Source organism: Cygnus atratus, chromosome 3, assembly GCF_013377495.2.
Source record: "Cygnus atratus isolate AKBS03 ecotype Queensland, Australia chromosome 3, CAtr_DNAZoo_HiC_assembly, whole genome shotgun sequence".
Taxonomy (NCBI): Eukaryota; Metazoa; Chordata; class Aves; order Anseriformes; family Anatidae; genus Cygnus; species Cygnus atratus.
In genome coordinates, this window is record NC_066364.1 from 29,395,060 (window position 1) to 29,419,137 (window position 24,078).

Below are 24,078 nucleotides of genomic sequence, written 5' to 3' on the forward strand. Positions count from 1 at the left end.
GTTCCAATTTCCTTTTTTTCTTGACATATTGAAATATTAAGTGAACAACTAATAAATAATTGCATCTTATGGAACTGAAATGTAAAGCTTAGTAATTTATGTTGTAGTACTTTGCCTACAGAATACAACAGATCACCCCAACTACCTGTCTTCAGAATTACTTACATTAATTGCTAATATGGAGGAGAGGCCAGGGCTGCCCCGTGCTGGACACAGATGCTTCCAGATGGCTCCAATAGGCCCATCACAGGGCACAGATGAGCCCAGCAGTGGTGGTGCCACCACAATGGTGGTGCCTCTTGGAAAATATATTTAAAAAAAAAAAAAAAAGACCAAAAAAAAAAAAACTAAACTAAACATAGAGAGGAGGAGGGAATAAAAAGAATGAGAAACAGCAGAGGGATTACTAAAGTCAGAGGATAAGGAGGAGAAGGGTGTGCTCCATGGCAGAACAGATATCCAAAGTGGAGCCTGTGGAGGACACCACATTGAAGCACGTAGATATTCATTCAGGATAGCAGGTAGATATTCATTCAGGATCTTCAGTTTGTGGAGGTCCCATGGTGGAACAGAGGAAAAGTGTGAGCAAGAAGGAGAGTCAGAGAGAAAAAAAATTCATATTGACCATATGTATACCATACCCATCCCCTCCAGTGATTCTGGAGTGAAGTTGAGCTTGGGAAAATGAGGAAGAAAAGGTGTTTTAATGTTTGCTTTTTGTTTGTTTGTTTTCCATCACCTGAATATTTAATTAAATATTTATATTAATTAACAATAAATTAATTTTCTCCATGTCAAGTCTGATTTATCTGTGACCATTAAGTAGTAAGTGATATTGCTGTCTTTATCTTGACCCACAAGCTTTCTCATACCAGTCCTTCCTATGCCCTGCCCTCATCCCACTGAGTGCAGGAGGTAGTGAACAGCTGGGTGGAAGTTTGGCCTTTAACCAAGGCTAACATACGACAGCTGTTCAGAGGAGCTAGTCCTGCAGTAGGAAATAGGCAAAGCAGGGTTGGGATTATATGTTAAATACAGAGCAGCCAGACCTTTTGAAATCCTTTTATTCCACTCCCCGCGCCCCCCCCCCCCCCCCCCCCCCGAGGCTATTGAAAATCAAGAGTTTATTTGTAAGTTTGAGATTGTTTGTTTGAATAACGGTTCTCCAATATTGGTATGGTAGTTGAAGTAAAGGATTCAAATATATGTAATACAGAATGTTGTGTAATTATCTTTTAGATAGTCACATTCTTTTTTCATATTCACATCATACTGTAAAACAGTTTATTACATGAGAAAAAAACAGAAATCATTACTAAAAATAATAGGAAAAGGAGAGGAAGAAAAGGACTGGCAGGACACATTTTCTCCTACTGTACTGGTGCTGGTCTGGGAACAAGTTCATCTTGTCTTTTTTTTATAAATTAAATGTTTAAATTTTCAGAGGACAAGGTGTGAAACAAAGTTATATCATTTGATGTAAAGTCAAGGTCTAGTTTGCTTTCTATCCATATGGACGCATGGCTTGCATTTCTGGCTGCTCCAAACCACTGTTTTGACTGGAAAGGTCTTCTAAAATTTCCCCTAAACAGCCATCTAGATGATCGTCCTTCACTTGAGACTCAACACTTTCATATTGCTTTATGTTTAAGAAACACTGCAACTCATCCCTTTCCTAAATAATTCACTGATCGTTGGCCTATTACAATGAAAGGAGGCATGCCTACCAGCTGAATTTTTAATCAACTCCATGTTTTTAGCCTGCATCAATTCCCTGAGGAGAATTTGTCAGTAAAGTATAGCAGAACTGAGGTCAATCTATGGTTTCTAAAAGGTACTTTTTTGTAGACAAAAGAGCTAACTTCAAGAACTAGGGAGATTATTAGGCAAATCAGATCAGCAGATTTTAAGGGTCTAGGAAGGCTTTCTAGATAGCTGTCCTGGACATGAAACACCTAAATTCTCTTTATATCTCAAATTAGGAAGCTTATATCTTGGTTTATGACACTCTTTTGCTAGCCTCTGACAAGAATATGGTCTTCCCCTAGCCAACTGCTATCCTTAGGAATGTTTTTCAAAATGAGTTAAAAAAAAAACAAAAACACAAAGTAAAACAAAACAGCCTCATTTATTTTCATAAAGGTGGAAGAATTATATTACTTATTCAGATTTTTTTTTTTAGTCTGTAAAGCAACATTATCTGAAAGTAGAATTGCATTTGACTATGTGATTTCTTTTGATTTGTATTCTTACTTTCACATTAAAATCCCTTTCATGTATGCTCAATGCTCCTCTTGCTAATCCTTAGTAAATTAATAAGGAGTTGGCTACTACCCTTTATCCCCAAGCTGAATTAGCAAAATTAACATTTACAGCCACCATTAAATTTGATTATAAACAAGCATTCTTTACAGATAGCAATTTCAAATTAAACTCTTTGTCTTATTTAGTCTCTGGTAATTGTCACTTTATACAACCAATATTTTTAAAATAAATAGTTCTGCTCAATTTAACTTCATTGACTATGCACTGCATAATTGTAGCTTTTTTCACTTGAAAAAAGAGGTAAAGGATATAGAAAAGGGTGGTTGGAAGTGTCAGAGCACAAGAAAGAAAAAGTCAAAATCCCCAGAACACTCACATCTACAAGCAGCACACCTGACTATCTAAATAGATCAGTTGTTTCCTTCTGTGATTATCTTCCAGAGAACAGAGAGAAAATAACTCATTTTCCTGTTGCTGCACCAGATTGGGTTTAGCAACGGCAAGGTTTTGGTAGCAAGGGGGCTGCAAGGGTGGCCTTTCTGAGAAGAAGCCAGGGGCTGCATTCTGCATCTAAATGTCTGATTTCTTCTGATTTGTATTCTTATATGTACTTACTTAGAGGACTTGGGAAGGAAGCTGAGACAGAGAAGAAGGGGGATGGGTGGAATGTATTGTTTTAATTTGTTTTTGTTTCACACCATCCAAATCCAATAAAATAAATTAGTTTTCCCCATGTTGAGTCTGTTTTGCTTGTGACAGTAATTGGTAAGTGATCTCCCTGTCTTTATCTTGACTTATGAGCCTTTATCCCCTCTGTTGTTGTGGTTGGGGAGTGAATGGGTGAAGGTCAGGTAGCCCACCCATGCATTTTGAAGTAAAATGTATGCAGTATAGTGATAATCTTGTTTCTACCACATTAAGTTACTATATGGTCTTATTATGTAGCATATTGTCTGTATATAAAGTATGTAACTATATGGTTACCATTGCATTCTCCCAATGTCCCCAAATCACAAATAATGAGATATAGATCAACCTAGACTCATCTTAACAGATCAGAAAGAGTAAGTCAAGCTAGAGAAGTTTTGTCTGTAATCACTTTCTGCAACCAAAGAATATTCACTGTCATAGAACTGTAGCTGTAAGAATTTAGGAGGTAAGGTGCAGATCTAAAATACAAAAAAAAAAAAAAAAAAGAATCTAATGAATTGTGTTTTATCTTAAAGTTTTGAGAGCTGTGGTTTAAGTTCCTGCAAACTACTAAGGAAACTTCAGCTTACTACTTATTATTATTATTATTATTTTAATTCACTGTTATTAACAACCTGATTATAAGGATAGTCAGAAAATGTATAACTCATAAATGAAAATACTAGGGGGAAGCTGAACGAAGCTGCCTGACACAGTGGAAGTTGTTGCAGCTCCATTCCCTAGGTTCAACTAGTAATGAGGCTGAGTGCATGTTCCTTGTGGGCACATGCACTCAGAGCACACATGCAACATATATATGCATCTATACTTTTAGATACATATGTACACGGCCGGCAACATGGATCAACACAGACAGACAAACTCAGCACTGACAGACACAAATGACAAAAGGGCATCACCTTGATAATGCCTTCTCTGCCTGTTCAGAATGAAGATTCATTAGTTGAAAATATGTACGTATGTGTATACTTTGTGGGTCCCTCCATCAGCTCCTCTCAGACAATCATGCTGCCCAGCAGCTATCCCTGGACCCCAGTTTGCCCAGTTATTGACACTTGGGCATATGGCCCCTCAAGGCCACAGCCCCTCTCCAGCTGCTAGTACAGATCGTCCTACACACGCACGCACACACGCATACACACACACAACTGGGTAGGACTCTCCTGGTCTGCAATTGCAGGTCCCTCCTGTGGTCTCACTGAGAGACACACACACGGGTTCCCAGGCCATGTGACCTGCTCACTGGCTCGTATGCCTGGATCTTTGCTAGTGCTTCTACACTCATTTACATGCCCACACTTGCTCCTGGTGCTGCACCACTTACATAGCGGCCCCTATGACTAGTGGTCCCAGTCCAGTTGCTGGCACTCAGGCTCCCATAGAGAAGCAGACATAAGAAGAAGGAGAGACCCTTATGCAGGAAAATAGTAGAAAACAGAGTTTAAGATGAAGGCAGGAACAACTTTGCTTATCAGGCATGGAGCACAGCCAGGCAAATGTATCAGCCACTCCCTGTTTATGTGTGTCAGACTCCTTTAATCTACTTATCTATTTTTCCATGCTTGTTCTTCTCCAAACTTAGATCTTTCCTTTTCCCTGCCCTTGGTTCCTCACACATCTTATAAAATGTCTTGTGCAATCCCCAAATGTTTTTCCCCTGGAACTCATAATGTGTCCCATAACCCTAGGCAGCAATTTCCTTCAGTTGAAAAGGTGATCCAGCCTTGACTCATCATGGTGGGTGCATGGACAAGGGGGAAGAGGATCTCCTGGGAAAGCCATGGGAGAGGTCCAGACAGGATGCCCCTTCCTCAGAGTCTTTATTTTGGGTTTCTGCCTGTCTTTGGGCTCTATGATTATCTAAGATTGTGAAGGTAGGCCCATGGCAGGCTGATAGCTCTTATGAAGGGCCTGGGAGTAGCCAAGGCATGGTACTGTTTTGGTTTTCCACACCTGCCATTGCCATTCTGTGTTCCTTTGTGAGAGTGCAAATGAGCTTTTTATCACATAACCTAATGGAAAATATGAAAGTCATATTGAAGAATATGATGTGGATCTGATCTTACTTTCATTAAAGTTAATAGAAGTTTTATCACTAGCTTTAGTGAAGGAAAATTTGCTTCTGTATGCTGTGTGGCTGAGATGAAAGCATATGTAATATACATTTTAAAATTGAAAGAAAAATTGTTGGCATATGCAATTATCCTTTATACCTATAATTACTTTGGCACTCAGAAGAAAAAGGAAAAAAAATCAAACAAAAGTATAATAGTAAATTGATTAGTTTTCAATTTTGCAGGATAATTTATTGCAAAAACTGAATGGCTATTAGGGAACAGTTCATTTAATCTCAGAGTAGTGTTCTATTAGAACATTTAATTACTGTATATATGGAAATTTGTAGAGGATATTATGGGATATGTATGAGCAAAATCCCAGATTTTGCTGATCACCCTTGTAGAGAGAATTCTTTTCTTCCACTAAAAGGTACTAAATAATACACAGAAAAAGAAATTACAGTAGCGTGACCTATGCAAAGTTTCAGAATATTGGTGACTTCCTTTCTGACTGGCTGGTAGTTGGTCATACTCGATCTCAAAGAGTATTTTTTTTCAGCACTTTAAAGTATCAGCCCAAAGGTTAGGAAAATGTGAAATAGGAAAAAATGTAGTAGGGATCCTGTTAGGACAAGAGTGAGAAATACACACTTTACTCACTCATTTTGCTTGCTTATAATGGTAGTGGTATGCACTAGATGAATTAATTAGTCACATGACACAAGTAGTTAGAATTGAATTACTGTCATACTCTGTGGTGTGAATAAGATATACATTATGAGGACACTGGAATTTTTCTTCTAAGTTTATACAAGTGATACAATTGGCATGGCCAGCTTTAATTCTTTAATGTATGTATCCTCAGAACTGCACCACAGGTTGATGGTCCTGTCTTTGTTTACAGGTAGGTAATAAGCTCAAAAAGGGTAGGAAGCTATTCCTTACTTTCTAGAGCACCCCTAATGTTAAACTATTCAATACCACCCTTCTTGGAAGGTTACCTTCAAGTTTTTTAGTGCTGATAGCTTGTGCTACATAAGTAAAATAGTATTAACTATTGTGATATGTATCACACATCATTCTCCACCTTCTCCTAAATTCCATGCAAATCAAAGATTTTGTATTTATTAGTTAGACAAACATGACTAAGGCTTGCCTTCTGATTGTGTGGACCAGTGACATGGCACAATCCACATCCTTTTTTTTTTTTTTTTTTGTCCCCTCAGTGCAAGTTAAATGTTTTTTTCTGGTCCGTTTTTCCTGGCTGTTAATAATTTCAAACTGTGCTGAGTCAGTATTGGAAGAATGCTACGTGTCTGAGCCAAAATCATCCCTGGTACCAGTCTACCAATTTAATGGTGTAGACAGTTCTGTGACAGTCCTTGGACCCATGCTCTAGTCCCAAGCTAATTTAAACTTTGTGAATCAAACAAGGAAAGGTTTAGTGGTCATTTTTGTGTTAGAATGAATCAATATTGGTGAGAGAGGTTCTATGACATTCTCCTCTGTCCAATGTACTACATCTACTTTGATATTCTCAACATCATCCAGGATGGTGTTTCTAAACAGAACATTATATATTCATAAATTATTGTAATTTAAACTATTAGGTTTCAAATGCACTCACTGAGGTAAAAAGACTGTCTTTTTAAAAATCTGTTTACATAGTGTTATCCTAACACAGACCTTCATGGGCATCCAAGAAGTGGATTTTTTAAAAAAAAGTCTCTATTCGTATGCTCTTCTAAGTCTTTCTAAATTCGAACCATCAGAACTCAACCAGAAATGTGCTTGTTTTGTTGTTGTTGATGTTGGTTTTTGCTGTTGTTATTTTTTTCAGTTTAAAGCTGTTGTTGTTGTTGTTGTTTGTTTGTTTGTTTTTATGTCTGAACTTCTGTCCTCCCACATATAGTATTGTTGATTTCAACATAAGTTTTATCAAGAACAAAACAAAATTGCAGGATAATGATTAAGTCCTTTGTCTTCTCAGGTTTACAACTGATGGGCTTCATTTAAATTCTGAATCAGGAAATTATAGCCTTTATAATAGTTTTGATAGGTAATAAGTGGGTATTAAGAACTATTATGATATCATAGGTAGGGTAGGTATTTGACAGACACGTACAAGGTTCATACTTTGATCAACTTTTTTTTTTCCATCATCTATTATTGCATTTGACTTATTTACCTATGTCTCTGACCTTAACCCTTCAAGTGTTGCAAATGTTGAGATATAAATATTAATTTGCACTCAAACATTGGCATACTAGAAAGAATCGTGTTTACTTCCACACCTTAATTACAAAACATTTTTTTAATGAAGAATAAATTTTTCTATAAAATAGTTTATTACCATTATAATTATGCCACATTATAGAATTATGAACCTAAATACCTTCAGTCATTTTCTGACAGCTTGTAATTTCATAATTGCAATCTGAACATATCTGATTGCAGTACAAAAAGCTATGTAATAGTGAACAATTATTGTCTCTTAATAGAATTCATTTATAACCCTTGCCACTGTTTGCCAAAGGAAGTATTTTGAAACCACAAGATTGCTTAACAGATATGTTGCTATATGATATTTATACCTATACATAAAGAACACTATAAATGCTTATAGAATATTAAAGCTCTAATCCTTCCCAAAATACAGCTGTGTGTGTACCTAAAGTACATACCTAAAATCTAAGGCAAAGTTTTTAAAAGCATATGTCTTTCACAGATAGTTCCACTTGAATCAGTGCAGTCAATGTGTTAAAGTTAACAAGTGAATTTTAATAACCTTCAGAATTAGGGCATTACAGTAGTCTCCTAAACTGCCTTGCAAAGGGTAAGGTGAGAGCATTTTTCTTTTATAAATAATACTCTGTAATCATTCTCAGAGTTGTCCTTTTATTCCTTTTATTTTTTTTCATAGTTAATCATTTTAAAACAATGTTTTTCTAGATCTCAAGATTAAAATGAGATTTTAATGTTCCTTATGTATACTTCAGGAGTTGTTATAGTTACTATGACTGGTTACCCTTCCTGTTTAAATGGCATTCACTGTACAAGCACATCAGAAATGTAAATCATTGCCCTTAAAACCTTGCAGCTAACTTTTAAATATGGTGAATCATTAGAGAAGATAATCTCTAAAATTTCTTAATAAATTTCAGGTATAATATTAAAATAATTTAATCCAATGAAAAATTATGTTGGAATTTATTCAGAATATAAAAATGAAACAAACAAAACTAAACTAAACAAAACAACAACAAAAACCAAACCAAACCAAAACAAAACAACAAAAAAAACTTTCCCATTTTCAAATAAAATTTGTCCTGAAAATGCTGCCTTAAAAATGTCTCTTGAATGACAATGCACTTCTGAATCCTGGTTCTAATCTAATTAAAGCATAGGTAATTAAAAACAAACAAACAAAAAAAAACAACAATAAAATAGATAAGACTTTTTGAAAGCATTTTAAAAAGGATTTCAGACCCTTGTGAATACTTAAATATTGTATCTTTGTCTTCCTCTTAGAGTTAGGTTTATAAGAGAGAATATGTTCCTGCTATGCATCTCATATCTTGCCTTCTGGTTTGATCTGCTCTGTCTTTCCAGGCACAGCTCTACAGAAACAAAGGAGAAAATGAAAGAAGTAAAAAAAGGAGTAAAAGAAGGTAGAAAAGAAACAAACTGGAGCTCTGTATCTAGGCTGTAAGTGAGGTGGTGTTGAAATTAAGCTATTTCTCATAGCACAAGTGAACTATATGCTAGTCAGCTTTTTGAACAACCAAGGAGTTTGTGGAACTCAGGGAAGCAGAGCATGCTTTGCTTTTTGCTCAACATTGGTAGGATAAACAGTGTTTTCAACAAATATGCTAGAAAACTTGCAGATGTTTGTTTGCATGTATTTAGTACTGAGGCATTAGCATGTAACAGGCAAGCGTTTTTTATTCATGTGTACAAACAAAGTGATTCACAACTACTGGGGACCAAATGAAGGCTAATGCTTTCAATATATGGATAGCATGGAATGTTGCAAAGTGATGCAGAACAATTTTGAAAGGAAACCAGGGACTATAGATTTTCAGAGATTTAGGATAAACCTACAATTTTAGATTACTAAGGATCTGCTTCTGCAAAATTGCAGTCATGAAAGCAATCCACTAAGCAATAGCCTTTTAAATCTGAAAAGTTCTTTTAACAGCATAAATTAGAGTTACTTATAAATATTTAAATGTTTTCCATACTTAAATAATTTCAGTCATAACTGGAGTTAATCCACTGTTTTTTTGTTTTTGTTTTTGTTTTCATATTTTTCCATGTGAATCCATATTAATAGAATTATATGACTTCATAACAAATAATACTTACATTTATATGTTCACAGGGTCAGCCCCATGGTTTGGTTTCTGTGTAACACGACATACTGTATATTAATACTTGTAATACTGTAAGTCCTAGATCAGCTAATATAATGACGTTTAGCTGTGACTTGCATAGGTAGCCTCACTAGGTTCAGTGATCAGCATATCCTCTAGTCCTGGCTTCATAATTAATAAATACTTCATGAATAAAATAAACAATGTGCAGAACTGTTTGCTGAAATGGAGCCGAGGAAAAAGAGCACTTTCTTCCACATTTTTTCTTGCTTGACATTCCTCATTCAAGCAACCTTGTCTATGAGATGCAAAGTACCAAATATAGCTTTCTGGATGCACTTTAATGTATTATTCCTGTTTGTTATTCTCTATGAACCTCAAAATATTCTGTGTTACACAAATGAAAAATGGAAGACCTTTCTGACCTAAGCTGCTTGCAAGTTCAAAGACAAGCATAGTGAAGAAAACACACATTGAGCAACCCAGAGGACACAATGTTCCCAGTCTATACTTTCCTCTGCAGATGGGAGAAGACCTTAAACAACAATTGTAGTATGTAATTGTGGAGGCAAAAGCCCACATTAATGGTATAAGTGCTTTGAAAATTAGCCTTTAATGTCTGTCTTCTTACAATTCTTTTCAAAATTCTTTTCTGTACCTGACTATTCAAAGTATCTACTAAGCTATATAGTTCATCACCTAACATATTTTTCTCATCTTATTTTCTACTTTTTTCTTGTAAATGTAATATTTTAAATGCATGAACCATGGCACAAAGTACTTTATTGTACCACATGGCTTTAATCTTAATATTATAGCAAGGCTGAATGGAGTTTTCATCTACATTAAGCTCACTAAACTGAATAGAAAGCAGAAGACTCACTCAATTCCATTTTCTTTTTCCTTCTCAGGTATTATTTCCAGATATCATGACCCCAGCATGTATATAAGATACATTTTGTTATCAATTAGCAGTCTTAACATTTTTAATCCTGAACTGCACACAGTTTATGTTACTATTAATAGACAGCTAAAGAATTACACTTGAACTGGATCTCAAATTCAACTTCTTTCCTTTTGTTGAAATGATTGCATAAAATTTATCTATCAAAATTAATCACTATAGAGATTTTTTTATTATTATTTATTTTTTTTAATCTGGTGAATTCCTGCAGAATCCATATATTGTGATTCCAGAGAAGACTGCAGGGATTAAGATTGCTCAGGGTCTTGCAGGAGGCTCAGAAAACTTTAGAATATAAATGTTATTTATATTCTATATATATTTATATTTATAAATAAATATTCTATAAATACAGATTTTAAAAAAACATTTCAAATATCTCTAAAGATACAGCTTTTAAAGTGTTCGGCAAGTTCATCAATCACCTAAATTTACATTTGTCTCTGCAGTAGAGGTCCAGAAGCATTGCACACTCTCTAACTAACAGTTCATTTGCCAGCTAATCAGCTGTTTACTGAACTACATCTATAAGGTTTTAGACCTCAACATAATACAAGACATACAAGAAATACATTCTGAGTAATTAATAACATGCTTGTTGCTTGCAGTTTTGGGTCACTGTGTATCTAACATTCCAGTAGTTTATAATAAAATTAGGTACATCATGCTTTTAGAATAATGCAATTTAGAGAGAGACTTCATATTGACTGCGGGTTGCTGATAGTAACTGGTTTTGTCTATGGTTCAGAAATTATCAGGTAATGCAAGGTAAAGAGTCAGGTCTAGAAGTCCAGTCGGTGAGTCAGGAGAGCAGAAGATAGTGCTGGAGATAGGATTGGAAACAGGACCAGAAACAGTGCTGGAAGCAGGTATAGTGTTGCTTGGGGCAGCAACTAGGCGCCTGAAGCCCCTGGGCAGAGAGGGAAGTCCCCAGGGGAGGCCAGTCAGAGCCTTTAAGGTCTAATAATATCCTCAGTGTTCTGACATTATCCTTCTTGCCCTTGGACATCACTTCCAGGAAGACTTGCTCTTTCGTCTGTCATTCCTTGTACCTCCTTTTTGGTGTTCTTGAAGATGAAATAACAGGACAAGAGGCAGTGGATACAGACCAAAACAGAGGAGATTCCATCTGAACATTGGGGAACAGGGAAAACTGCTGTGAGGGTGAATGACCAGTGAAACGGGTTGCCCAACAGGTTTGTGGAGTCTTCTTCCTTAGGGATATTCAAAACCTGTCTAGACATGGTCCTGTGCAAGCACCTGTAGGTGTCCCTGCTTGAGCATGGATATTGGACTAGATGATCTCCAGAAGTCCCTTTCAACCTCATCTGTTTTGTGTGAGTCAGTGTGATTACTGCAATATTTCCTTTTTTTTTTTTTTTTTTTTGTTAACCCTGTCCTCAGGTCCTCAGGAATTTCCTCTGATCACTGTGACCTTTCCAGGGCTATAAGAAAGTTGCAACATAATGCTAGCATTTGGATCCCTCAGCACCTTGCATACTTCCCATCTATTTCCATGGACTTGTGTAAAACCAATTTTCTTAAATGTTTCCTAACTCAAATTTTCTTCTGTCACTAAGCCAGGAACCTAGAAGGCCTCAGAGCAGTAAAAACTAAACAAAGTGCCCAATGAATACTTCAACCTTTTTTTGTGTCCTTTTCCACTAGGCTCCTTGACCTACTGAGTCATGGGTCTGTTTTCCTTAGCATCTCTTTTGCTATTCATATACCTGTATTAGACCTTCTTGTTGACAGCTACAGCTCTTGTCAATTTCAACTCCAGCTGAACTTGGCTTTCCTAGTATCATCTCCCTGTGCTTTGGTAATGTTTCTGTATTCCTCCTGGGGAGATTGTCCCTCTTATATTCTCTACAATTACCCTTTGAGGTGATTTAACACCAGTTAAATCTTGACTGGGATGTGTTAGATGACAACCACAATATCACTTTTCCTTGTCTACCCTCTAATCCTAACCGATAACCTGCTAACTGTCGCATCATTCATGCTCAGCAGAGCTTCATAGGTCTGAGCTGTTCCTCAGCATAATGTGCAAGGTCTCCTCCTTGCCTCCTCTGCCTGTCCTTCCTAAAAACCCTGTATCCATCTATCATGGCACTCCTGTAATGTGAGCTATCCCACCACGTCTGTGATCTGAATGACATTGCAGCTCTGCAGCTGTATGCTTTCTAAGCTGCCTGCACTCATATACAGAAGTGTATGAACCTCTGTGCATACTGTTTTCTCAGTGAGAAAGTGTTGTCCTTCTGGTACATCCTTGCTTCCTACACTTTTCAGCATTTCTTACTGGACTGTCATCACTATCCATCAGAATCATGTTCTATCTTCTCTGGGACAGATGCATAAGCCAACCACAACACAAGAAATGAAGGATCCTGTACTTTTTCACCACTAGGCAGAAAGAGGTGACTTAAGAGACAGGGGGGAGTGAAAGCATATTTCTACTCGGGGTGGCAAGCAAATCCCCTCCTGGCCTACCTCACTTCCCCGGGTGTGCTTACACAACAGGTATGAGGCTCTGGAACTTGATGGACAGTCATACTATGATGTGGATGAAGGGCATCTAGGTTGGAGGGGTCAAGTCAGCCTACTCCCTATATCATGACCACTTCCATCAAGTGAAAAAGGGTTATTGTCATCAGTGACTCCTTTTGGGGGGAAACAGAGGGCCTGATATGCTGACCAGACCCAACTCATATCAAAGTCTGCTCCCTTGCTAGAGCCTGGGTAAAAGTTGTTACTAGAAAACCCACTAGCCTGTTACAGCCTTCAGATTGTTATTCATCATTTGTTTTTCATGTCAGCAGCACTAAGGCAGTAAAGTCCAAGTGTGATCCAAAGGGACTTCAGGACCTTGGGACAATTGGTTAAAGGATTATCAGTACAGGTAGTGTTTTCTTCTATCTTTCCAGTAGTATGGAATAATAGTGTAAGAAACAGGCAGACCCAGCTAATCAACAGAATCACAGAATCACATTTAAATTTGTATCTCCAGTCTTCTAACACTTTCTCAGTAATATTTTGAGTAGTACTCAAGAATGATTACACAGAAACTAAACTAAAAATAAAATAAATGTAATTTGGCAGTCTGCTTAATTTCAAACCTTGGAGAAGAAAAAGATGTTTTGCTTAAAAATATATGGCATATTTGCAGCTGAAATTTATTCTGTTAGAAGCATTCTTATTGGTCTGTTTGTATTTATAAAAGTGTTTTAAATATGAATACGTATGAACTTTGAATATATTTACTCACAGCAGCCATTGTGAAATCATGAAATTCCTACTCTCATCAAAGAACAAAAATGAGATGATTATCAATGGATGTATATAGGATAATTATTATAAAAGCACAACAAACTCTTACAAATTTGGAAATATTTTTCCCCAAGTGATATAAAATAAACAGGAAAGGGGTGGGTGGGTATAATTGATACAAAGATTTTTCAACAGTGCATTAGATGTGTTTGCAAATAAATCAGAAACCTAGAGGATTTAAAAATATATATTACTTCTGTTTAGCTTTATTTTATTTATTTATTTATTTATTTATTTTATTTTATTTTATTTTATTTATTTTATTATTTTATTTATTTTTATTTTATTTTATTTTATTTTATTTTATTTATTTTATTTTATTATTATTATTTTTTTCTTTATGTCGGGTACACAGGAGAAAAGATTTTCCAAGGGCTATATGCTGTGTTTTGGTTTTTAACACATTTTCAGAAAGGTCTAATGTGATCAATCAGCAATAAATTATATGATTATCCCACTCATCTAAATATTCCCAATGTGTGACCTCTGTAGAAAATGGCCAAGTAGAATTTAAATGAAATTGGAGAAATCTCCCCTCACTCTTCTATTGGGAACTAAAATTAACTGCTTAGTGGGGAGTTCCAGGCTTCCTCTCTCTCCCTTTGCTTCCTTGGGTTGTACCATCTTTAGTCTTTAGTTCTAGAAAAATGGCCCAAATCTATAAAGTCTAAAGTCCAGAGGAAACAACAGGATAAAGAATATAAATAGCCCTATGTTTCTTACACTTTTAAGACCATCCAAATGAGCATAGGAACTGCTGGTAGTTTCAGAATTAGGAACCAAATCCCCTATTAGTAAAATGATTTTATTTCTTTTTCTTGCAGAGTAGAAAATTCACAGAAGGAAATTATCCTCTGTGCAGCACATATTTCTTTTGAGAGACAATATGCAGAGTCTGGAGAGCCCTAAAAGCCCTTCATTTTATGTCTATTAATTAAATAATGCATATACTATACATCACTTTATATACGTGTGCATGATACAAACCTACTCAAAATAATCATCTCCCTCATTTGTGACAATTATCCTTCATCAAGTTTTTAGGCTTTCTTTAATTTAACACATCCTATTTTATGCCATTTAGACAGAGATACTAAAAATCCTAGATACATCTACAATTACCAGTAGGAAAAGGAAACACACAAACGAACGAAACAAACAAACAAAAAACAAAACAAAAAACACCACCACCACCACCACCAACAAAAAACCACAACCACATAACCACATAATATTATTGCTGTTCTTACAGATGAATGAGTTATAGATACAGAACTGTTATCTCACCTCTTAACAATTCCATTCTCACCTACACACAGAATGTAAGCACTGCCATATATCAAGCCCTGAGTATTTGCAACACCCTAGAGCTTAAAGATGCCATTTTCTTTAGGGAAGTAAGATTATCTTTTTGATCTGAAGATTTCTAGTGCTTTTTTCTGTTTCCATTCCAGACTGGAAGTTTCTCTGCAATGCATTTGTCTAAAATAAATCCTATGTTTCTAGACACATTCAGCTAAATTGTTCCTCATGCAGTCCTAATGTTAGGAGTGCCCAAGGGATAAATCTGACACATTGCAACAGATTTTTCAAAGTTATCTAACTATTAGTAATCCAGTAGTTTACAAAACTGCATATACAAAGCTCAGGTGTAATAAGAAATACAAATTTAGCAATATAAATTTAGCAAACTTTTTGGATATTCTTGCTAGTGAACTTTCATCTTATTCCCCCATACCAGGTTCTATTTATGGGCATTTTATATTTATGCTATATATAAATATGGGGGGTAGCAAACCAGATTTTTTGAGCAAGCTTCCTTCCTCCATAGCTCTAGAAATAGTTGTAAATCCCTAAGGATTCTCTAAGGATGTTTTATTAGTTTCTACTTTCTTCTCCCCAGCTCATCTCTTCCCCCCAGCTATTACCAAATATATATATATATATATATATATATATAAATATATATATAAAACAATAAAAGCCCAACACCATCAAATTTGAATATTATTTAATAATTGGCTTTGGAGATTTTGGTGTTATATTTTTATTTTCTTTTTTTTTTTAACATTTTAAATGAAATATTTGGACGCAAAAAATAGCAACATGTAGCTTTGTTACATTTTCTACAGGTTTTCTTTCCCTCAGGTATAGGAACTTTGTGGTGACTTGGACACTGGCGTACTTCATTTAATTTAGGATACCAAATAAATAAGCCTAGACACATGGTATTGATTCAATCTACTCTATTTCATGTACAATTTCTTCAGATAGACTTTGAAAAAAATGAACTTAAGAGCAAAAGTAACCCTACTGTCAAGTTTCCTTAAATAGCTGTGGAGATCCTACTTCCAAAAGAATTCCAACTTCTTTTTGAGTATGGCTCAAAATTTAACTCTGTACTAACTTAAATGATTTTTTGTTCCTGTTATCCATCTCAATTGGTTAAGTGGTTCCACCAAAATGACCAGTTAGAATTTAAAATTACCCCTCTTCCAAGAGAAAACACTAAGTGAAGTCTCTTAGAAGCCATAGCTTCGCAGCTCATAGAAACTTATGGAGCTATGTGCTGAAGACTGTCAATGTTTTTCTGAAATTATGATGTATTAAGTGCCCCGGTTTGAGACCTTTGTCTCATGAAAGACAGCACTAAACTAACTGTTGCTGTTACATGAAGCTAAGAAGCTAATATATACTTCTCTTCTAAGATTTAATAGGAAAAAAAAATCAGTCAATCAATCAAACAAACAATACTGATAGCTCCACACAAGGCCAATAAATTTATTAGCCATTTGTAATTCTGTAAATTATTTAAAATTATTCTATGTCCTGTTTCTTTTCAGAAAATAATAATAATAATAATAATAACTGGTAGTCTCAGAAAGATTCTCAAACTAAAAATAATGGGTCACACTGTAAGGAACTTCACTTGAGCAGAAAGTGTCTACCTCATCTATTATGCAGCTGTTTATTGAACTTGTCTGTAAGAGCAAACAGGTGGGGAAGTGGTAGGTCATTTTAATACTATATTGAATACCACAAGGCATTTTTTCAAAAGTAAAACTGAGTAACTGACTACTACCACTAGCACAGGTCAAAATGAAGGGTGAGTAGGGACTTGACTTTTGTGCTTTTTAAGTGGAAAATACATGGACAAGAGAACAATAACATTGCTGTCAATCAGTCATAGCTTTACATGACTTTTTTACTTTTTCTATTTGACTGTATTGGGTGTATGTGGCAAGGTTTTAGTAGTGGGAGGGAGGGGGGGCTGCAGGGGTGGCCTCTGTGAGGAGTCCAGCAGCTGCTCCATGTCAGATAAGGGCCAGTTTCAGCCAGTTCCAAAGGGTCACGCTGCTGGCCAGAGCCAAGACAGTAAGTGATGTTGTTTGCGCCTCTGTGAGAGCAGACTGAAGAAAGGGAAAAAAACTGCTGCACAACAGCAGCAGGGGGAAAGGAGTGAGAAATGAGAGCCAACCCTCCAGAACCGAACGAAGGTCAGTGCAGAAGGAGGGCAGGAGGTGCTCCAGGCACAGGAACAGAAGTTCCCCTGCGGCCTGTGGAGAGGCACCTGCTGCAGCAGGCTGTCCCCCTGTAGCCCATGGGTCCCACATGGAACAGATCTCCACGCTGCAGCCCGTGGGGGAGCCCCCGGTGGAGCAGGTGGATGTGGCCTGGAGGAGGCTGCGGCCCATGGAGAGCCCCCGCAGGAGCAGGCCCCAGGCCAGAGCTGCAGCCTGTGGAGAGGAGCCCACGCAGGAGCAGGGGGCCTGGGGGGAGCTGCCGCCCATGGGGGATCCGTGTTGGAGCAGTTTGCTCCTGACAGATGGACCTTGTCGTATGGACCCATGTTGGAGCAGTTCTTAAAGAGCTGCTGCCTGTGAGAATCCCATGGCATCCCGTGGGAGGGACCCCATGTTGGACCAAGGGCAGAGAGTGACTATGAAGGAGTGGCAGAGATGAAGTGTTATGGACTGACTACAACCCCATTCCTCATTCCCCCACACTGCTCAAGGGGCTAGGGGGACAAGAAGAGGTTTTTTGATTGTTTGCTTGTTTGCTTTTTAGTTTCTCACTGCTCCAGCTTTTTAGTAATAGGTAATAAATTTCATTAATCTCCTTCCCTATGCTGAGTCTGTTTCGCCCGTGATGACAATTTTTGAGTAATTTTGCTGTCCTTATCTCAACTCTCAAGCCCTTTTCATCACATTTTCTCCCCCTTTTCCTGTGAGGACGAGAAGTGAGAGAGAGGTCATGGTGGAGCTCAGCTGCCCAGCTGAGTAAAATCACCACATTGACTACAGTCTCTTTAAATATATGTAGATGGGTTGATAGGTATAAGAAAGCTTGTTCAACAGTATGTTAATATCTGACAGAGACTTTGGTGATACCTCAATTTAATATTCTACTGTCATGAATTTACATTTAATTATTTTGGAAAAGTAGCAGATATTATAATATCCCAAATGTCATTAAATGGATCTATATTTAAAATGGATCATTTAAATGGATCTGTATTTAAAAGTTTTGAGGTATCTGTCAGTCAAACTGCTCCATATATTTCTACTTTTTTGTTGTTGTTGTTGTTCAGGCAGACAATGACAGGACAAGGGGGAATGCTTTTAAACTAAAAGAGGGGAGATTTAGATAGGATGTTAGTAGGAAATTCTTCACTCAGAGGGTGGTGAGGCACTAGAACAGGTTGCCCGGAGAAACTGTGGATGCCCCAACCCTTGGGCTGTTCAAGACCAGGTTGGACAAGGCCTTGTCCAACCTGATTTAGTGGGTGGCATCCCTGTCTATGGCAGGGGAGTTGGAGCAGTTGGAACTAGATGATCTTTACGGTCCCTTCCAAACCAAGCCATTCTAATTTTCACAGAATCATAGAATCATAAAAGTTGGAAAAGACCTCCAAGATCATCTGGTCCAACCATCACCCTACCACCAATATCACCCACTAAACTGTGTCCCTAAATACCACACCCAGCCCTTCCATAAACACCCCCAGGGACAGTGACTTCACCACCTCCCTGGGCAACCCATTCCAATGCCTGACTACTCTTTCTGAGAAGAGGTTTCTCTTAATTTCCAACCTGAACTTCCCCTGGCGCAACTTGAGGCCATTCCCTCCAGTCCTATCACTAGGTATCTGCAAGAAGAGGCTGACCCCACCTCCCCATGACTTGTTGGAAGGTGTAGAGAGCCGTAAGGTCTCCCCTGAGCAGCCTCTTCTCCAGACTAAACAACCCCAGTTCCCTCAGCCGTTCCTCACAGGGCTTGTGTTCCACGCCCTTCACCAGCTTTGTAGCCCTTCTCTGGACATGTTCCAGGGCCTTGATATCTTTCTTGTAGTGACAGGCCCAAACTGAACCAAAACTGATGACAATCACCTCCCTGGTTCTGCTAGCTACACTATTCCTAATATAAGCCAGGATGCTGTTGGCCTTCTTGGCCACCTAGGTACACTGCCGGCTCATGTTCAGGTGAGCATTGACCAGCACCCCCAGATCCTTTTCCTCTGCAGAGCTTTTGAGCCACTCCGCCCCAAGCGTGTAGCATTGCATGGGGTTGTTGTTGTTACCAAAGTGCATTTAGCCATGTTGAACCTCATCCCATTGGCCTCTGCCCATTGATCCAACCTGGCCAGGTCCCTCTGCAGGGCCTTCCTACCATCCAACATATTGACACTTCCCGCCAACTTGGTGTCGTCTGCAAACTCACTGAGGGTGCACTCAATAAAATGCTACAACTCTGGTGGCACTGACTGAATTTCCAGTCAGTCAAACCAGAAGTAGCTTGTACCATTCTTCCCATGACCCCTTCCTAAACATAAAGGGTCCCCTCTTGAGGAAAAAGATATAGTTCTCTGTTTATAAAATCTCAGCTCTGAGGTTTTCCTGGTCAAAAGAGACAAATTTAGCCAAACTGTTAGATGTGTTACATCTGTGATGTAATTTAACCACTAAGCACTGAGCAGATATAATCAAATTTAATTAAGGCCTTATCCAGTACATAGGCTGTCAAATTCAAAGAATGGAAACATGGTGTTTGAGCAAGTAAGCTGCCCTCTTTCTGAAAAAATCAAAACAAAAATTATCTTTCTGTATGCAAGTAATAGCAATACAAGGAGGCAACAGGGGAGGAAGAGGACAGAGGAAGACTCTGAATAGAGAACACTAATCCTCGCTTCCTTTTTGTATGTTTAAATGATAGATTGTCATTATTATATTATGGAATTTCATTTAACAGTCAAAATCCAGATTTTTTGTAGTGCAACAGATTGTATTTATCTCTATGGTCTAATTAAAAACTTAAACATTAGCATTTTGTTGCTACCTCAAACACAAAATTATGCAGCTTTGAAAACAATAGTTGAGGGGAGTCCTAGTAGTTGGTATTTCCAAGTGTGACATGAAGCATATGCTCTCAGGGTTTCAGTCTTCTTATACTATCACTATCTGCAGTATGAGCAAATACAGAAAGGTATCTATATGTTCTGTAATGCTTGAAGCTCCTTGTGTGCAGTGAACAGTTGGGAAAATACAGGTTTGTCAAGAGCTGTCTTGACAACTTAGAAAGCTAAGTTTAGTCTGGAGCAGCTTTTATTACTGCCCAATCCTGTAGGTGGAATAGCACACATAGTAGCTTCAAGTTTCTTTTCTGTTACAGTTCTCCTACAATGAAGACTTCCCCTCCCGCCCCCCCCCCAGTGATTTCATAGAATTGTAGAACAGCCCAGGTTGGAAAGGACCTCAAAAGATCACCTGGTCCAATCTGTTGTGGAAAAGGGTGTTAGATGAAATATTTTTTTTTGCCATGGCCAGTCATGTCCTGAAAACCTCCATCACATCCCTAGGGAGGTTATTGCAGTGATTGATTGTTCCCAGTGTGAAAAATGTCTTTCTTAGGTCAGGATGGAACCTCTCCCAGTGCAACTTGTCCTCTTTGCCATTGTCCTCTCTATATGTCTCCTTGTGAAGAGAGAGATTCCATCCTCTTCAAGCTGTCCTTCAGGTACTGGAATGCTATGATGAGGTCATCCCTGAGCCTTCTCTTCTCCAGGCTGAGATTTAACTCCTTCAGTCTTTCCTCATATGGCAGGATCTTCAGCTTATGATCATGTTTGTGGCCCTCCTTTGGACCCTTTCCAGTCTCTCTATGTCTTTTTTTGGCTTGTGGGGACACAGTACTCTAGGTGCAACGTGGCAAGCGATGAGTAGAGTGAGATGATAACATCTCTCTCTCGACTAGCAATGCCTCTGCAGATGCAGTCCAGGATCTGGTTTGCCTTCATTGCTGCAGTGGTGCACTGCTGACTGGTCAGCTTGTTGTCCAGCGGGACCTCAAGGCACACAGACACTAGCTCATATTGTACCCTTTGGTATTCTTATTAGATTTTTAAGAAATGGTAGAAATGTACTTAGGAACACATGAGCTACTACAGGACTACAGCCTTTGAAAGTCAAGGGTACAGAAAGCCTCAGAACTGCCATACTGCACTGTTTGGCTAACCTAATATACTGCCTTTGATGATAGCTCAACCAGATTAATCAGAGGCAGATGGAGCAAATTCTGAAAAACGCAAGGAACGACATGTCCAGGAAAAAAATTTATTTCTAACTGCTGTTATCTTGTGGTTAATTTATATCTAAGAACTTATGTTTGTGTATTAATTTTAAATTATTTTATCATCTACTGCATAACTATGAATTTCCTTACATTCCATATAGATTTTCTATATGTATTGGTACTCCTCTTGATGTCAGTATTATCTTATGGCAATGAATTCCACTAGTCAATTATAAGTCAAGTAAAATCTTATGATCTTTTATCAGTTTAAATGTATTGACTCATTGATTGTTCCAGTTCCCAGTTTACCTATTTTTATACTATATGACATACACATAACAGCATTTTGCTGTGTATCGTCTTAAAATATAGAGCCCCACTCTTGCTTTTTCCTATACTCTACTGGAGCTGATGGTGACTACTTTTGCTAAGAGTGCTGAGATCCTGCTACTAAATGGCAGAGAGAACAAGTCCTTGAATAGTCCAGAATAACCACAAGTCTTCCCAATATCAGCAAAGCTTATAATAATATTTGTTGCATTTTTCATTATCAAGTGAGGTGGCAGATAAGTTGTAGAAACAAAAAAGAAAACAGGTTTTCTTCCTTAATTCTTTTTCTGTTCCGTTTTATACATAGGTTTGTCTTGTTTTCTCTTAGCATTCCAACTACAAGAAGAGTTTCTTCTTGAATCAAATAAGTTTTGTGAGACATTCTGAAACTCTAAGGTCATGTACCTTGACGTAATGTGTCCAACCAAGGTCTAACTTCAGATGAAGGCAGAATATAGTTACTAAAGGAATTAAGAGTATAATAAATTTTCTGCAGAAAGTGGTGGCCTAGCTCCAATTCGTTCTCTGTCTATCCTTCTTCCCCGATGCTTAAATATCATGGCAACAATGGTGTTAGGGTTGAGATTTATTGTATAGAAGTTACATTTAGGGGATGAATCCAAGTTTCTTTATTATTATTATCTTATTTTAGGATGTTATATGTAATGTTTGGAACGGAGATAAAACTTGAATGCCAGAAGTTGGTTTTAAAAAGACAAGTACAATTCTAAGTAATCATGGAATAAAAGGGTATTTTCCAGCATTAAAAAAAACTTGTGTTTGTGACTTCTCGGGTATATCTCTGATTATGTTCAAATTTTGTTTTGTTAAAATAGTTAGATTTGTATATTCAAGGTAGGTGGAATCTATTTATTACTGTTGCTAGTTAATTTTTGCTGTTATCTATTGCTACAAAACAAGAAAACTGTGGACTCAGTCACAAAAGTGATGCGTTATTTAGAATAGCATGATATATTTTGCATTCACATGTACTGTAAACCTGCAATTTGAAAGAAAGCAAATGATTTTTTTTTCATATTTTTTCTTAGTCTGAAGAAACAGTGAGTATCAAAATGGTGAGAATAGCCTACATCAAGTGACAAAATTCACAATTTAATGAAAAAGTCATTGTTAGTTGCCCAAACATAAGAATTAATTTCAGAAGGCCTAATACAGGCTATAAATTGAGCTTTCTGCAAACACTTAAATTAACAAAGAAGTTAGAGATAATTATTTCTGCTACTAAAGGCTAAAGGTACATATATTTAAAAAACAAAAGAGAAATATATATATGTATTTATGGCATGTCTTCCTTTCTCTTTTGTTCCTTTCAGTTTATAATCTGTTAGTCTAAAGCTAATATCTTCAATGGCTCAATTCATCAGAAGACACAGACTGTCAGGAGTACATAGCAGATGTTACCAGATAATAATGGTAGCAACAAAGACACATAGATAATTCTGAACATAAATAATGCTGTATATATTCATATATGAATAATTAATCATATATATATATATTATACAATATATTTTATTTTGAAAATAGTCTATTCACATAAATGAAGGATTATTGTGAATATTGCTTCACTTCATTCTACAGACTGAAATCTTCAATATCTATTTTTGTCCTCCTTTTGTAAGTAAAGCATGCTGCATTCAGAGACAGAAATCAATGGGATAATGATTTTTTCTTTACAATACATATGCTACTCAACACTTTTCTTGACCATCCTCTCCCTCTTTTATTTATTTTGTTCTTTTGAATCCCAAATGATTTTTACATATCAGTGTGGATTACCTCAGCCTTCAGTCTGACTGTTAGGTTCACTGATAATTTTCTAAAATAACAAGATTTTCCCATTTAAAAAAAATAAAATAAAATTTTTTATGTGTGTGGCTAATGTCTGGACCATACTTGCCTCTTAATAATTAGAATTTATGTTTAAAAAGTAACAATTGAACAACTAGAGAACTCACCTACAGTTGAAAGTCCAGATTCAGAGTCTTTGTTCCTTATATTTCTGGACTAGCATTTAAGTATAATTTTTCCATGCTTCCAGAAAGTAGTCTGGCATACCTTCAGCTGCTATTCCATGAGTACTCTTGGCCTCCCTCGAGCAGGATTGCATTTTATACATAAAGATGTGGGTTTTTTTGTTTGTTTGTTTTTGTTTTTTGTTTTTGTTTTTGTTTTTGTTTTGTTTTTGTTTTTGTTTTTGTTTTTGTTTACACAAAAGCTTGGAGGAACTAATGTCACAGACCTAGAGTGCCTGCTATAGAAAATTCTCTATAGAGAATACTAGTTTCAGGAAAGTGAAAATTATGATTCTGTTCTTCCTAGTCCATCTAAAAATATGCAGTGTTGTGAGTACAAGATAATTTTTCAGCCATGCAAGCAACACATATGTAGAAGGGATGACTATATAAACAGATGGCTCTAGGGTGTCATAAGTGAGACCACGCAATTTTCT